Consider the following 16038-nt stretch of genomic DNA (forward strand, 5'->3'; position numbering starts at 1 on the left):
CTTCCCTCCCCGGTCACCCGGGGCCTCTCGGTCACTGGCTCATTCCACCCGCCTGGGGACAAAGGCAGCTTCTTGGTTTCTGTGGTGACAGCGTGCTGATGGGGACCAATCCCCCTCCCCGTTGCTCTGGACACCGGCCTGCCTGCGCCTGGCTCTGAGCCGGGACTATCCAACAGCAGTTTCCCAGGGGAACAGACGCCTAGGGAGGGGGCTCTGGTGCCCACCGAGACAGCACTGGGATGTGGGGCTGCACAGCGTGGGCGGAGTGAGGGCCCAGTCGTGGGGGCGGGGGGCCCTGTGACCACGAAATGTGTGACCGTCAGCCGAAGTCGGGGCAGTCTGGGCTGGCCTTCCAGCGACGGCTGCTGGCGGTGGGCACACGGGGGGCTGCAGGGGCAGGGGCGAGTGGCCCCTGGCCCGGGCGGCCCCTGACGGAGCCCCGCGTGTGCCAGTGTCCGTGGGGACTCCTGCCCGGGGACAGCAGCGCCTCGCCAGCCCGGTCCGCCCTCCCCTGCCGGGATGGACACGCCGCAGGGGCATGGCCCCATCCTGCCGGCCACCACAGCCCCCGGCACATGGCCCCGGGCAGGGCAGGCTCCCCGGTGACCCGGAGCGCGCCCTGCCGCCCCTCGGGGCCGGGCCTGCCTGCGGGGGGAGCGTGCAGCCTGCAGCCTGGTGCTGTGGGGGGCACGCGGCCCCACACTGAGCACCTGTATTATCTCCCAGCTCCTGGGGGGCAGGAATGTGGATGGGGTAGGCGCCCTGGGGAAGCCGCAGTCTGCAGGCTCCGGGGGAGGAGCGAGATAGTGCGGTGAGGTGGGGGCAGCGGGGGCTGGCCCCTTCAGCCTGCAGACCTGGGCTGGACTGGACCCCACGGCCACGGCGAAGGGACAGGGCCCCTGTCCTGACCCCGCCCACACCTCAACTTGCAGAGCGACCTTGAGCAAGACACTTCCCTTCGGGGAGCCTGTTTCCCCCTCCTGCGGCGGGAGGACTAGATTTTCCCTTGTCGTGAATCACGGGGCCACAGAAATCCAAGGCCCGCAGGTGGTCCCCTGGTCACTTCTCATTCATTCATTTGCTCCTTCACCAAGTGCATATTGTGCCTCTCCTGCGGTGACTTGAATGGTGGCCCCAAGCATCAGTGTCCAAGTAACCCACCACTCAGAGCCTGAGAATGTGACCTTATTTGGACAAAGGATCTCTGCGGATGTAATTAAGGTAAGGATCCCCAGACGAGATCATGCAGGCACTAAGTGCAACGACAAATGTCCTTATAGGAGACACACACACAGCAGAGGCAGCCACGTAACGACAGAGAGCTTGCAGCGAGGTGGCCGCCAGCCCAGGACGCCTGGGGCCACCAGGGGCTGGCAGACACAGGAGGGACCATCTCCTGGAGCCTCGGGAGGGAGCACGGACTGTGACTCCCACGTTTTGGATTCTTGCCTCTGGGGTGTCCGGGAGTAATGTTCTATTTCAAGTCCCCCAGGGAGTGGTCGCGTCTGGGTGCACTGCCCACTGACCAGGCAGATGCTGCGGGAACCGACGTGGCCAGCGGGCAGCCGGCTGGGAGGGGGGGGACCCTGCCTTCTGCTCCCGCGGAGACCCGCAGGGTCAGCCGTCCATCAGCCGCCGAGGTTATAGATGGATCCTTGGCGTTGGCTGGGGGACGACCTCCCGGGTGGTAACGATCTGCTGTCGGGGGTTGTGAGGAATGGGCTGACAGGCCCTCGGAAATGTGCCCTGATGGGCCCGGGGTCGATCTTCGCAGACGCGTGACCGCGTGTCCAGCTCCAGTCCCTCAAGTGAGGTTTGCAGGTCGAGGGAATTCAAGCAAGACCCCAAGTTAAATGGCTTGTGACAAAAGTAGTAAGTGTCCCATGACACGGGACGTGAGCTCCTCAACAAGAGAGGTGCCGAGTTGTCAGAGAAACAGCGACAGCGTCGCATGTGACCACCCAGCTGCTTAGTATAACTTCTGCCCAATTTTGCAAATCATTATTTTCACAGTTAACGGGCAGGAGGCAATTAACGACGGCCCGCGAAGCTGCTCTCGGTGGCGTTGGGGACGCTGGCGAGGAAGCGCGGGGAGGCGGCCGAGGGCGGCCGGAGGGCTTTCCCTGCGCGGATGGACGGCTGTCTGTCCGTCCGTCCATCCATCTGCACGAGCCCCTCCCTGAGCCTCCCTGCGCTGGGAAGGGCCGCAAACCGACGGCAGAGGGCGGGGGCGGGAGGCCACAGAGGACACGGCCCCCAGGTAGGGCACCCGTGCTAGGGCCGCCCTCCTGGCACCATGACCTCGCGGCTGGTCGGTCACCCACAAGTCCAAGAGCGGGTCTTAGGGACCCTCGGGCCCCACTCTCTTCCTTCACAGGATGTTATTTCCCGTGTTTTCTTTCCCTTGCTCGTCATACGCCCCATTCTGGCCAGCAGAGCAACTCGCTCCATCACCACAGCCGCTGGAGACACGTCCCAGAGAGGACCAGGTCCCCACCCCTGGGACCTGTGGGTGGGATCTTACAGGGAAGAAGGGACTTTGCAGGTGCGATTTAATCAAGGATCTTGAAATGGGGAGATGGCCCTGGATTACTCAGGCGGGCCGGAGATGTGATCCCTTCTGTCCTACAGGAGGGAGGCAGGGGGGGGTCTGATGAGGACAGAAGACAGAGACCAGGGTGAGGCGGCCACCAGGGAGGGAAGAGGGGAGCCTCCGGAGGAGCGCAGCCCCGTCGACACCTTGCTCTCAGCCTGGAGACACGGTTTCCGATTCCTGGCTCCCAGGAATGCAAGAGAAAAACTCCTGTGGTTTCAAGTTAACAAGTTGGTGGTAATTTTTTTCCAGCAGCAAAAGGAAACCGATACCTTCCTGGAAGAAGTCTACAGGTGGGTGGGGCGCCAGCGTGGAGAAGGAGGCAATGATGCCATCGAGGACTGTCTTGTGGCTTGTCACCTCATGGCCACAAGCTAGCTGCCGCAGCTCCAGGCATCACATCCTCACAGGACAGTGCAAAGCAGGAAGGGATCAAGGGTGAGGCACAGGAGACTTCTTGTATGGTTCTTTCATCTGGGGGGAAATCTCAAGGCACCTGCTAGGCGAGGTCCATCCAAGCCCATGTGGCTACTCTGGGCCAGTCCATAGCAAAGAGAACAGATTCCTCTGATTGGCTCGGACCAATCATAAGTCCTGTCGTGAGCTGGGCACAGGTTCCCCCCATATAAGTGGGCTCTACTGGCAAGGAGGGAATGGTGACAGGGGTCCGCCCGTCTGAGAGAGCGGGAAGAAAGGGAGGCTCAGGGCTTGGACTCCTGGGTCCCCCCCACCACCCAGCCGCCTCTCTTGGGTGCCCGCTCTTGCCTGTCTCTGGAGGGGTCACCTGCCAGGATGTCCTCGGTCACAGCCTGGCTGCACCGTCCCGCGTCCCTGTCGGCCCGCTCCACCTGACACCCCCCCAAAGAGGGGCAGGGCCCAGACAGAGCCCCTCCCTTACCTCTGTCAGGTCACCTCCACCCCTGTGCCTCTAGGTGGCGAGCGCATCCTGGCGGGGCGGGGGGGTGGGGGGGGGGCTTCTTCCCCAAGGCCCTGTCCACCCCAGACGTCTGGGAAGAATCCCAGGGAGGAGGGAAGGACACCCTTGGGGAGGGGGCTGCTCTCCCGGTCGGGTGGGTGTCGTACTGCCTGACGTGTCGCCTACAGTGGTGACGACCCTCGCACACGGTGGGCTCAGAACTGCACGTGCTCCGTCCGGCCTCAGACTCTGGGGGTCGGGCTCAGCTTTCCCGTCACCTGCTAGCCTCTCACCCTGTCTTTACGACGCAGGGGAACCCTTACTGCGCATCCGACGGCCCCTCGGTGCTTGGTGCTCTGCTGGGCCGGCCTGGCCGGAGTCCCGGGGAGGGCGGGCAGAGGGGCTGGGCGTGCGGGACCCCCCTCCCCACGGATCGTCCCCCGCCCGTCCACAGCGGGGCTCTCGCTGGGGCTGAGGCTTCGGAGCCACACGTGACAAGGCCAGGCTGCCCTGCACCCTCCCCCACTCTCCCCTCCAGGCACGGCCCCGACCCCTGACGTGGTCCTGATGGTGCACACGGCCCCGATCCTCACACAGGCCCCCGTACCTGCACACGGCTCTGATCCTCCCCTGGGCCCCGTCCTCCCCTGGGCGCCCGTCCTCCCCTGGGCCCCCGTCCTCCCCTGGGCCCCCGTCCTCACCTGGGCCCCCGTCCTGCCCTGGGCCTCATCCTCACCTGGGCCCCGTCCACCCCTGGGCCCCTGTCCTCACCTGGGCGCCCGTCCTCCCCTGGGTCCCCGTCCTCACCTGGGCCCCGTCCTCCCCTGGGCCCCTGTCCTCACCTGGGCGCCCGTCCTCCCCTGGGCCCCGTCCTCACCTGGGCCCCGTCCTCCCCTGGGCCCCGTCCTCACCTGGGCGCCCGTCCTCCCCTGGGTCCCCGTCCTCACCTGGGCCCCCGTCCTGCCCTGGGCCTCATCCTCACCTGGGCCCCGTCCTCACCTGGGCTCCCATCCTCCCCTGGGCCCCATTCTCACCTGGGCCCCGTCCTCCCCTGGGCCCCTGTCCTCACCTGGGTGCCCGTCCTCCCCTGGGCCCCTGTCCTCACCTGGGCCCCCGTCCTCCCCTGGGCCCCCGTCCTCCCCTGGGCCCCCGTCCTCCCCTGGGCCCCGTCCTCCCCTGGGCCCCCGTCCTCCCCTGGGCCCCATCCTCCCCTGGGCCCCATCCTCCCCTGGGCCCCATCCTCCCCTGGGCCTCATCCTCCCCTGGGCCCCGTCCTCACCTGGGCTCCCATCTTCCCCTGGGCTCCCATCCTCACCTGGGCCTAGATCCCTCGCACCTGCGGACAGCCAGGATGGATCCCTTTCCTCTGAGGGTTTGTTGCCGACACGTCTGTGGCAGCTCCGGGAGCCCGGCACCCCTCCTAATGTTTTCTTTATTTATACACCTGCATCGTCCAGAACAGCTGCTTTATTGAGATTCATCCGTCACAAGCCTTAATTAAAATAACACAAGCGTCTAACTCCGCACAGGTCACCACAGCAAATGTGTGTTTTCCTGCTGTCAGTTAAGGCCTGAGCGGGGAGCCGTGACACGGCCGCTCCTCTCCTCGTCCGTCTTCCAGCTGAGTCCTGAGTTGGGGCGCAGGTGGGCCCTGCAGGGAGCCCCGGGGAGGGCGGCGGGCCAGGGGGCTGGCGGGGGTGGGGGGTGGGGGGGAGGCGTCCTGCAGGGACGGCGGCTGGTCCCGTACGAGGTCCCTGCAGCAACCGTGAGGAGTTGTTGCAAACTTTCTGCCCTGGAGCCACAGCCCGTGACTGCCTTGCGGTCTGGAGGTCAGGGTCTGCCTCGCTGGTAAGACCCCGGGGAGTCATTTCCACACCTTTTCCAGCTCCTGGAGGCATCCTTGGCCCGAGGCCCACCGTCCGTCCGCAGACCCAGCGGCCACGTCTGTCCTCACCCCTCCTGCCCTGTGACCACACTGAGCCAGGGTTCACTTCACCATGGACGGCCCTACGTTGACAGGTGACAGGGGTCAGGACGTTTGGGGCCACGAACCAGCCTGCCGCACCCCCTAAATGTGAAGGACACCGGCTGGCAGAGAGGAGGGTGTGTGGATGGAGGGCCCGGGTCAGCGTGTCTGCGAGAGGGCTCAGGAAGGGTGGGGGGGCCAGGCTGCAGACTCAGGCCTCAGGGTAAGGTGACACAAGTGGGCACAGCTCAGCAGGGGTGATAGGAGGTCCCCCTCGCAGGATGGGGGACGGGGTGCAGGGGGAGCCTGGGTCCCCCTCGCAGGACGGGGGACGGGGGTGCAGGGGGAGCCTGGGTCCCCCTCGCAGGACGGGGGACGACGGGTGCAGGGGGAGCCTGGGTCCCCCTCGCAGGACGGGGGATGGGGGTGCAGGGGGAGCCTGGGTCCCCCTCGCAGGACAGGGGACGGGGTGCAGGGGGAGCCTGGGTCCCCCTCGCAGGATGGGGGATGGGGGTGCAGGGGGAGCCTGGGTCCCCCTCGCAGGACGGGGGACGGGGTGCAGGGGGAGCCTGGGTCCCCCTCGCAGGACGGGGGACGGGTGCAGGGGGAGCCTGGAAGGAGCCAGGGGCGTGGGGAAGCAGGAGGTGAAGCCCTTAGGAAGCGGGACGTGGCTTTACTTATGTCCATTATTCCCCTTCGATTTGCCGGATCAGTAAATTGCCTGGAGTAATTGGATTATTTGCATGATTTTGAGCCCGGGGCCCTCTGATCTGCCGCCCCGCTCCCAGTCCCGCAGGATGGGGCTTCAGGGTCCAGCCCTGCTCACGAGGGGTCTCCTGTCTGACCCCTTCCCACGGTCTGCCACGCCGCCCGGGGCCTGGATGTCTGTCTGAGGCGCCGTGGACTGGGCTGCTGGTCACATCCGCCCGCGCCCTTCTGTCTGCAGCCTCGGAGACCGGCCCTCAGACACGTCTGCAGCTCTGTGACCTGTTTCTCTCTCTGTGGGCCCATTAGGACTGGGATAGGCCCTGTTCGGAGCTGCCACAGGACCCCAGAGGCGGTGGGACTTGGAGCCCCAAGCTTGGTGCTCATGGTACAGAGACCCCGTCTTCAGGGCCTGCCCTGGGCCCTCGGGAGCGATGGAGACTCTAACAACAGGCCCGGGGCCACAGGGGTCCTCGGGCCTGTCCCAGCGAGCTGGGGTGCTCGGTGTCGCCCGCTCTGTTGTTTGGGGGAATCTCTCCTTTGCCAGATGGGGGGGTTCTCTCCTGGGGGCCCCCTTCCGTTCTTCCAGACTTTAGGGCGGCGGCCCCTCCTCCCACCCCACCCACATGAGCCCTCACACACCTACCTCCTGGCCGTGTCCCGGAGCCTCTGCTGGGGCTGACGCAGCCCTGAGCCTAGATCACACCCTGCCTCCCCGCCCCCCCCCAGGAGCTCCCCCTGGCCTGTGCTGGCATCCGCAGTGACCCTTTCCTTCCTTTCCACGGGGGCAGACCCTCCCGGGGACCCTCACTGCCTGGGTCTCGTACCGGGCTCTGCTGGAGGTGATGACATCATCAGAGGTGGTTACTAGGCAACCGGCCTCCGCAGTCAGGGGACCGCTCTGTGGTTGGAAGGGCCCTGCCAGTTTCTTAAAATATCAGACCTCAGAGCACATTTAGTCCCAGAGAAGAGGGGAGAATCCAGCCAGCTTCAGGTCGCTGGGAAGCCCCCCTTAGATCTGCCCTCTGACTGCATGGGTTTTCCAAGAGGCGATCGTGTGAGACTAACCTCATTTTCTTTTCTTGTCGTGGTCCTTAGCCCGGCGGATGAGGGCCCGTTATTGTTGTGATTTCCACGGCATTTGCCAAATGTGCTGTGTTATCCTTGAGGATGAAATGAGTACATCCCAGATGAACTGTTAGGTGCATTTTGTCTGTTACAGGGAATTAGAGACAAAGGGAGTTAGCTAATGGCCCCGTGTCACCCTGGAGGGAGGGCTCCAGCGGGCTCCCGCAGGACTCTGACATCAGTCCTGGGCTGTCGAACGGTCTTATCAATGATTTATATGAAGAAATAAAAGGTCTGCCTGTCACTTTGCTGCTAGAACAAAGGACAGGAGGTACGTCGCAAGGAGGAATCGTAATTCAGAATCCTCTCAGCGTGGACGTGATTTAAGACTCAAAAAGAAAATTTGAACAGGACCGAAACAGCGCTACCTATAAAGGAGGTAACTGATCAATTGGGCCACATTACAATTAAGAGACATCAGTCGGGGGGATATTTGCGATACACGTTTGACAAAAGATTTACAACCGGATAAAACCCTCAAACAATTTTAAAAAGGGATGAGCAAATGGACGAAAAAACAAGCCAACTATTGGGGCGCCTGGGTGGCTCAGTCGGTTAAGCGTCCGATTTCAGCTCGGGTCATGATCTCGCGGCTCGTGGGTTCGAGCCCCGCATCGGGCTCTGTGCTGACAGCTCAGAGCCTGGAACTGCTTCGGATTCTGTGTCTCCCTCTCTCTCTGTCCCTCCCCCGTTCATGCTCTGTCTCTCTCTGTCTCAAAAATAAACATTAAAAAAATAATAATAAAAAAAAACCAAGCCAACTATTTAAACTGGCATTTCGCAAGAGGGGTGCCCGAATGTCCTCTAAGGACGTGAAAAGGGAATTGCTCGATTTTCCTAGTTCGCAGGGAGAGGCAGTCCTGACGCCACGTGATGTCACCTCCCCCGACGGACGCCAGGAAAGGGAGGAAGGGCTGAGCGTTGGCGAGGAGGACTGTGACGTGCTGGGCAGCTTTGAGAAAATTCTACGACCTTGGGTATGGACCCAACAGAAGCCCACACGTGTTTCTACCAAAAGACACGTATGAGAATGTTTCCAGCAGTTTTCAATGGCTAAAGTCCAGAAGTAACCACAAAGCCCGCGGTGGGGTGAGCACGCGCCCAGGCCGGGCACCCGTCCAGCAGAAGGCCGGAAACCATTCATGCCAGTGGCTACCTCACTCTATGCAGCAGCATGTTGGAAGTTCAGCAACAGAGTGGGTGAGAGGCCGGACTCGAGGACCCCATTCCACGAACGTCAAAGCCACGGACACCGGTCAGTGGTGCCGGAAGTGAACACAGTGCCCGCCTTCGAAGCCGGGACATGGGCGCCTGCAGCGTGCGGGGGGGAGCGGGGGGGGGGGGGGTGCGGGGTGTCCTTTTCCGGGCGGGTTCCGGCCACCAGTGGGCTCTGTCTGTGCGCTACCTGCGCGAGCCATCTGACATCGTGTCCGTGTTCCGTGGGTGCGTGCGCGCGTCACGCTCGAGGTTCAGTGAAGCCGAAGGGACTTTGCCATGAACAGCCGCAAACCAACCAAAGGGCATAAAGAGAGCGTTTACAGACATTGGGCACCGGGCAGCGCAGGGAGGGAGGGAGGGAGGGAGGCGGGAGGGGAGCCCCATTTTCCGCTGGGAAGCCGTCCGCCGAGGTGAGGAGGTACAGACTGGGGCTGGGGAGGCTGAGAGGCTGGGGTGTCGTGGGGAAGAGGGCCACAGAGGAGGGGCTGTCCACGGAACAGCTCTAGAAATCTCTCCGGACGCGTGTGAGTTCTGAGCAGCCGGAGAGGGAAAACCTTTCCGACACCGGCATTAACCGGCTTGGGCTGCCGGAACGAAACGCCACAGACCGCGTGGCTTAGACGGTGGACCTCTGCTCCTCGTAGCTCTGGGGGCCGGGAGTCCCACCTCCAGGTGCTGGTGTGGTCGGGCTCAGCTGAGGGCTCCTCCCGCTTGCAGACGCCTTCTCACTGGGTCCTCACGTGGCAGGTGGGGAGAGAAACGCTCTCCTCTTCTGTAAGGTCACCGTCCTGTAGGACCAGGGCCCCACCCTTACGCCCTCATTTAAGCTCCTGAGAACTCTCTCCCCAGGTCCAGCCACACGGGGGCTTCAACCTCCAGATGTCGTGGGAGACACGAGTCCGTCTTAGCCACACGCAAGGCATTCAGAGAGATTCCAGAAGGGCCAGGATCTCAGTAGGGGGACTAGATCGGCCCTGGGGGAAGGCTGCTGGGCTCGATCGATCGGGGAGCCTAGACTTAAGCCTCAGAGCCCTGACTCTGGTAGCGGCCAGGTAAGTTCCTATCAGGCCGACTCTCCCAGAGGCAACAAGTATAAACACTGGGCCAAACAGATACTAGAGCGAGTAGCTGAAGTCACGGGAGAACAACAGGCAGGAGTCAGCCTTTAGGAGAAAGGACCAGAACTGAGGAACGGTGCCATTTTTTTTTTTTTTTTTTTTTTTATTTTATTTTATTTTATTATTTATTTTTGGGACAGAGAGAGACAAAGCATGAACGGGGCAGGGGCAGAGAGAGAGGGAGACACAGAATCTGAAACAGGCTCCAGGCTCCGAGCCATCGGCCCAGAGCCTGACGCGGGGCTCAAACTCACGAACCACGAGATCGTGACCTGGCTGAAGTCGGACGCTTAACCGACTGCGCCACCCAGGCGCCCCAACGGTGCCATTTTAACAGCTTCCGGCCTGAGGGCAGCCCCGAGTTCACACCACGCAGGTCACAAACATCGTCCAAAGTCCAACAAAAAGTGTGCAGTATTCATGGCTCGAAAACCAGAGAACTGAGTCTAAGGCAGCCTCAACCACAGAAAGGTAAGAGACAATCCCAGAAAGGGGTGGGTCCGAAGACGTGTGTATAAACCCCCGTGTTGTCTCCGGACGGCTCTTGAACCACACTCAGGCGGGGCGGACCCCAAGCAGCCCAGCCACGGCCATGTGGGATCCACCCTAGAGGGACATCTTCTAGTTTGAATCACCCCAGATGAATTGCCTGTTAAAATAATAAATACCAATGCACTTCAGTCTGGAGGCCCCACAGCGGAATGTCTACGAAACCCAGGATGCAATCCAAAATTTTGGGGTAAGAGGAAAGGAGAAAATGTGGCTTGTTCTCAAAAAAAAAGAAACAAAAAACAAAAGACAATCATAAAGACTAACCCCAAGGTGACTAAGACGTTGAACTAAGCAGAGAAGGATTTCAAAGCTGTTGTAATGACTGTGCCCAATGAAATAAAATATGTTCATAACAAATAAAAAGATTGGGTATTGTGGTAGAAAACAGAAATTGATAGAAAGAGCTAAGTGGAAATTCTAGAACTGAAAAATGTAAATCCAAAATGGAAGTTCATGGGATGGGCTCAATACCAGAATGGAAACAGCAAAGGAAAGAGTTAGCGAACTTCAAGAGAGAGCGACAGAAATTGTCTAATTTGAAGAAGAGGGGAAAAAAAGGCGGGGGGAACCCAATAAAAAAACAGTGTTTCCAAGACCCATGGAATAAATCTGACACGTGTGATATTTGTGTGCTCAGATAGGAGGGAACAGAGAGCAGAAATGTTTACATTTTAATTATTTAAAAAAAAAATGTAATGTTTGTTTTTGAGAGAGAGAGATACAGAGTGAAGGGGGGAGGGGCGGGGAGACGGAGACACAGAATCCGAAGCGGGCTCCAGGCTCCGAGCCGTCAGCACAGAGCCCGACGCGGGGCTCGAACCCACGAACCGTGAGATCGTGACCTCAGCCAAAGTCGGACGCTTAACCGACTGAGCCACCAGGAGCCCCTATATTTTAATTATTTTTAAGGAAATTGTGGTTGAAAATTGCCTGAATTTGAACGAAGACACCGATTTCACAGATTTCACGAGCTCAGGAAACCCCGGTCAGTCCAAGTCAGGGAAATGATGTCAAAGCCCGTTACAGCCGGAGAGCAGGACAAACGCGAATGTTTCACCAACATAGATGCTGAAGGAGACCCTTCGAACGGGTGAGATGACCCCAGACGGACGCCCCAGGAGCCTCGCCACGCGTGTGGGGAACACGAAACGCCCGCTGGGTGCAGGATGGCTGTGTCCCGCCCTGCAGTGACTCCCCACCCCCAGGACGCGGCCTGGGCACACGGCGGCCCATTGCCAGGTTCACGGTCCTAGGGGAGGGGAGGAGGAGCTCATTCACGCACTTCTCTCAGAGCGAGGGGTTGGCGGTCATGCTGGAGGCCGTGCCAGGGGCCCAGGGACTCTGGCTCCCGGCGTGGGGGGTCGGGGGCTAGCCTCAGGGCCCAGTGGTGCCACCTTGGGCCAGTGGCCTCACCCCTGTGCCTCTGCGTGCTGATTACGGCGGACCAGCTGGGGCCTCAGGCCTCGAGGCGCCTCTGGCATTGGAGGTCTGGGAACGGCAGGTTTGGGGTTCCGGGGCTCCCTGGCTCTCGGAGCCACAGGGAGACGAGGGGCTGAGACAGCGGGGCTGCGTGCAGCCACGGTGCCCGCATCCCAGCCCTCGTCTCATCCATGGGGCAGGAAGGGTTCTTCTCTGCCCTGCTGCGGCCTCTGCTCTCAGAGCCGGCTTGTGGGGTCCTGGCTCCTTGGCTTCTCCCAGGGAGAAGGCCTCTGGCGTCAGAGGCCAGGGGAGAGGCTTCTTTGCTCTCTGCACCCCTGCCTCACTCCCCAGCCACCGCTCACGGTGACCAGGCGTGCCCCTCTCCATGCTCACACTGGGTCTGCAAATCCCTTCCTTCCGCCTCCCTGACTCGCGGGGAACTCAGCCCTAACTTCCAGGTCTAAGTCAAGGGCGCTGTCCGCCCACAAGAAGCCAAGAACCGCAAGCCTGCCCTCTGCACCCTGGGGCCAGGCGCAGGCTGGGGTGGAGAGGGCGGGCAGAGCCAGAGGGGCGAGCACTCAGCTCCCAGGCCCTCGGGCCGCTCCTCCCGGGCCTGCGCTGACCTCTCCTCTTGCCCCCTCGGGCCACCAGCCATGTCTTCCTCTGTAGACAGGCGTGAGGGGCCGGTGGTGGCCGTGGAGCTGGTGGCCCAGGAGTGAGAGGGGCCTCGCCGCCCCAGCACGTGAATATGGATTTGTGCCTAAGGACAGGCGGTGGCAGGCTCCGGATGCTCCCTCCGCCCCTGGGAGCCGGGGTGGGGGTGGGGGGGCATCAAAGGAAGGCAGCCTGCTAATCCCCCTCTTCCAAGGGCGGCATCTGCTCCCTCCCTCCCCCGGGCGCGTCTCTCTGACAGCAGGCCGCGAGAGTCTCGGCTATTTAATTAGGCCGGAAAGTTCCCCCAACCCTGGGAAATGATTTCATTTCAATATTTCCTTTGCCGAGCGCGACACCCTCCCCCATCCGCAAAGGCCTTTCATCTGCGGCTCGCCCATCCCCCGCCAGGGGCCTCTCCCCTCCCCTCTCATTCGTGTCCTGTTCAAGGGGCCAGGCTGGGCCGGGGGGGGGGGGGGGGGGGGGGCGGCAGCGGCTGGCCTTTGAGAGAGGCCGCCGCCCCCCCCCCCCCCCTCCCCAGCCGTTGGCCCAGCTGCGGCTGGTAACCAGCTGCGTGCATCCTGCCAGCCTGGCCTCCCGCCTGCACGCCCCGGGTCCTACCCCAGACCTTGGCCAAGCAGCTCCCTCTCCAGGCTTCCCCCGCCCCCCCCCCCCCCCCCCCCCCCGGGGCAGGTCCAGGCCGCGTGAGGAGCCGCCCGCCCTGAGACATGATGTCACACGGAGCTCGTCCCTCCCTGCTTTGTCAGCCTCTGCTGGCCGGGTCACCCTTCGCTGGCCCCAGTCCCGCCTGCCTGATTCTGCTCCCGGTGCTTGTGTGTACGGGGCTGTGTGCACACACACTGCATGTGTGAGGCTGTCTGTGGGTGCTTGTGCACACGCGTGGGGGTGCGTGGCACACGTGGGCGTGCGAGGTTGCGTGTACATCTGTGCCTGCGAGTGTGTGTGGTCGGCACGTGCATGCACACGTGTACCTGTGCGTGTATGCGTGTGCACATGTAGGCACGTCTGTGGGAGCCCCTGAGGTCTGAGCCTGGTTCCTGTCTGTCTTTAGGCAGCTGGCACTCCCGTCCTCCACGGACCGTGCGGGGCCAGCACCAGGCCCGGCTGCAGAGCAAAGGCTCCCGGGGGGGGGGTGGGGGTAGGATCTGGAGGGCACTGGCAGGGAGGTCCTGAGCTCCGGAGGCCCTCTGCAGACTCAGTCTCCACGTTTGTACAAACTCGTCCGTCCCCGAGGTCTGTGCCCAGAGCACAGCCACAGGCCCGAAGGTCAGGCCGACTTTGCCTCGGGGGGGTCAGCACCCCAGCCGGCGCCCCACCCCCCACCCTCTCTGAAGCAGCGCCCCCCACAGCGTCCTCCTCTGTCCTCCTCCACTTGGGCCCGGAGGCCCTCCTGGAGGCGGCTAATGAGAGGTGTCAGCTGGGAGGCTCCTCTGGGGAACCTGCTGTCCTGAGCGATTTCTAAACGGGAAAGTCTAACCTCACTGAGTCCTTTGAACGCGTCCGAGTGACGAGTGACGGAGCTGCAGAGGCAGCCCTCGGAGTCGCTGGGAGCCGGAGAGGAGAGGAGATTGATCTCCACTGGCCTCCTGAATGTAGAGTTCTTAAGAAGCTGTTTGTCACGCGGCCCCGAAGGCGAGGTGGGGGCCTTGGCTAACAAATGACGATCGCTGTTGTTCTGCCTCCCTTCCCATCCCCCACGCCGGAATTTATGCCTTTTCCAGACAAAACGCTCTCGCAGACAGGCGTCCCACGTCTTCACCGCGGCCAAGTATCGACGGTATTGATCATGCGGCCCTGGGATCCACCCCCCCCCCCCCCCGCCCAGGAAGTGAGACACTCGGGGCTTCAGGGGCCCCCTTCCCTCCCCCACCCGCACCCACTCCTCAGCGGGCCGGTCGGCGTCATGGGGGGCACCGGGCAGCGGGGCCTGGCACGTGCTGGTCGCTCTGTGGACCCTCGGTGCCAGGATGGGGGAACGAGAAACCAGGAGTCTGGGGGGGGGGGTCGGAGACAGGCTGTTGGATTCTCAACGCTACGCCCCTGCTTGGTCAGCTGGCCTCGCCCTCGGGGATTCCTCTCCCTGCCCCCCGGGGGCTCCCTGCAAGGCCTTGGGGACCCTGGAGACGGTGACAGCCCTCCCGGTGGGGGGGGGGTTCCATGTTATGCTCGGGAGGTGAGTGTGCACAGAACTTTGTGAATTGCTTTCTTTCCTGTTTTATGAACTATTTCTCCGAATGCCTGCACAGTACTCTCCTGAGGGACGGGGGAGATAAATAGCAATTAAAGTCTTGTCATCCGACTCGCTCAGGCCGTTAAGTTGTTCAACCTTGCATAAAAAACCGGTGAGTGTACTTAACGCGGAGGAGCACCTGGGCGCGTGGCAGTAAGCGTAAATCAGTGTCTAACGACGCGCTCCCGCCCACCGGGCTCGCGGCTCCCCCCGGCCCGGGCTCCCGGTCGGCTGGCCTGCGCGGGGCCCTCTGCCCGCATCGTCCCCGGGCCCAGGCAGAGAGGACGGCTCACAGGCTGTGGCTGGGCCTCCGGGCCCTCTCCGCGTCCCCGGCCTGGCCGGGCAGCTGGAACCACGTTTGGAGAAGCCGCTCGCTGCGCCGTCCGCTTGGACAAACACGGCCGCGTCCCAGGAGAGCGGTGCCACGGCTCTCGGGCCACGCCTGCGTGCCAGGCAGCCAGCTCGAAGCCCCACGGGGCTGGTGGGTCCTGAGGCCCGGCCCTTGGCCCCGGCGGGAGACGAAGCCAGCGGTGGGCTTGGTAAGTCTCCTCTGTCCCAGGCAGCCACGGGCGGAGCCGCAGCGTCCCGCCTTCCAGGTGGCCCCCGGGCCCTTCCAGGTGGCCCCCGGGCCCTTCCAGGTGGCCGGCGTCTGCTCCGGGCCCCCCCTCCTCTGGCAGCGCGGGCGGCAGGCCCCGTCCTCACTTGCGGCCTCGTTTTACGGCGTCTCCGGAGAACGACGGCTCAGGCTGTGCGGATTCGTTGCCCTCCGCACGAGGCTCACCTACTTCGACACACGCGGTTTAGCTTCAATTATTTATCGCGACACTGGAGAGGCCCCGATCAAAGCGCCACAGCGTGTTGAGCCGCAGCCTCGGCGCGGGTGACGGGTGGGCGGGCCCGCGGAGGGGAGCAGCGGGCTGGGGCGGGCCACGTGGTCCGGCTGCCCCCCCCCCGCCCCCCGGCGGTGACGGAGGTGCCACGCCCCGCCACGCTTGGAGACGACGTCTTGTTCCAGCGCCGTCTGAGGAGCCCACGGGAGCCTGGAGCTGGCGACGGGATCTTAGGACAAGGCTGGTTTCTTCCCTTCGGCAGCTGCAGCTTTTAAACCCACGGGGCCCCAGGACAAAACAGGGTGGCCGAGCTCCTCGGGTGTGCTGGGACCCCCCCAGCCTGCCGGGTGTCACGTGCACCCGTCCGCCCATCCACCCGCTCGCAGTAGGGGTGGGCGAGGCGAGGCCCGTGAGACCGGGCGCTGCCCGGGGAAGGGACAGGCACCGGCAATGAGGAAGGGGCCGCTATGGGGCCCGTCCCGGACTCGCTGTCTGCACAGGAGCGCGTCAGGGTCGCCGGAACGGGGGCCACGTGACTCTCCCCAGCCGACAGCTGAGGCTGATGGCCGAGACGCGGACGAGGGCTGGGGACCTGTGCCCAGCTGTCTGTCTCTGGAGCAGGCCTCCTTGACCTCCACCCTGGAGGCCGTGCCACCTGCCTGTCCCCTGCTATGCGCTAATGGCTGGCACG

At 62.9% G+C, this 16038-nt stretch overlaps 1 long non-coding RNA gene across 1 annotated transcript; it reads left to right on the forward strand.

The window, feature by feature from the left end:
- Positions 1 to 12929: 12929 nt before the first annotated feature.
- Positions 12930 to 14586, forward strand: LOC131518284 (uncharacterized). The gene is made up of 2 exons (XR_009264996.1): positions 12930 to 13924; positions 14009 to 14586. It is a non-coding gene; the product is annotated as an uncharacterized LOC131518284 (long non-coding RNA).
- The last annotated feature ends 1452 nt before the right edge of the window (positions 14587 to 16038 follow it).

This window comes from Neofelis nebulosa, chromosome 7, assembly GCF_028018385.1.
Source record: "Neofelis nebulosa isolate mNeoNeb1 chromosome 7, mNeoNeb1.pri, whole genome shotgun sequence".
Classification (NCBI taxonomy): Eukaryota; Metazoa; Chordata; class Mammalia; order Carnivora; family Felidae; genus Neofelis; species Neofelis nebulosa.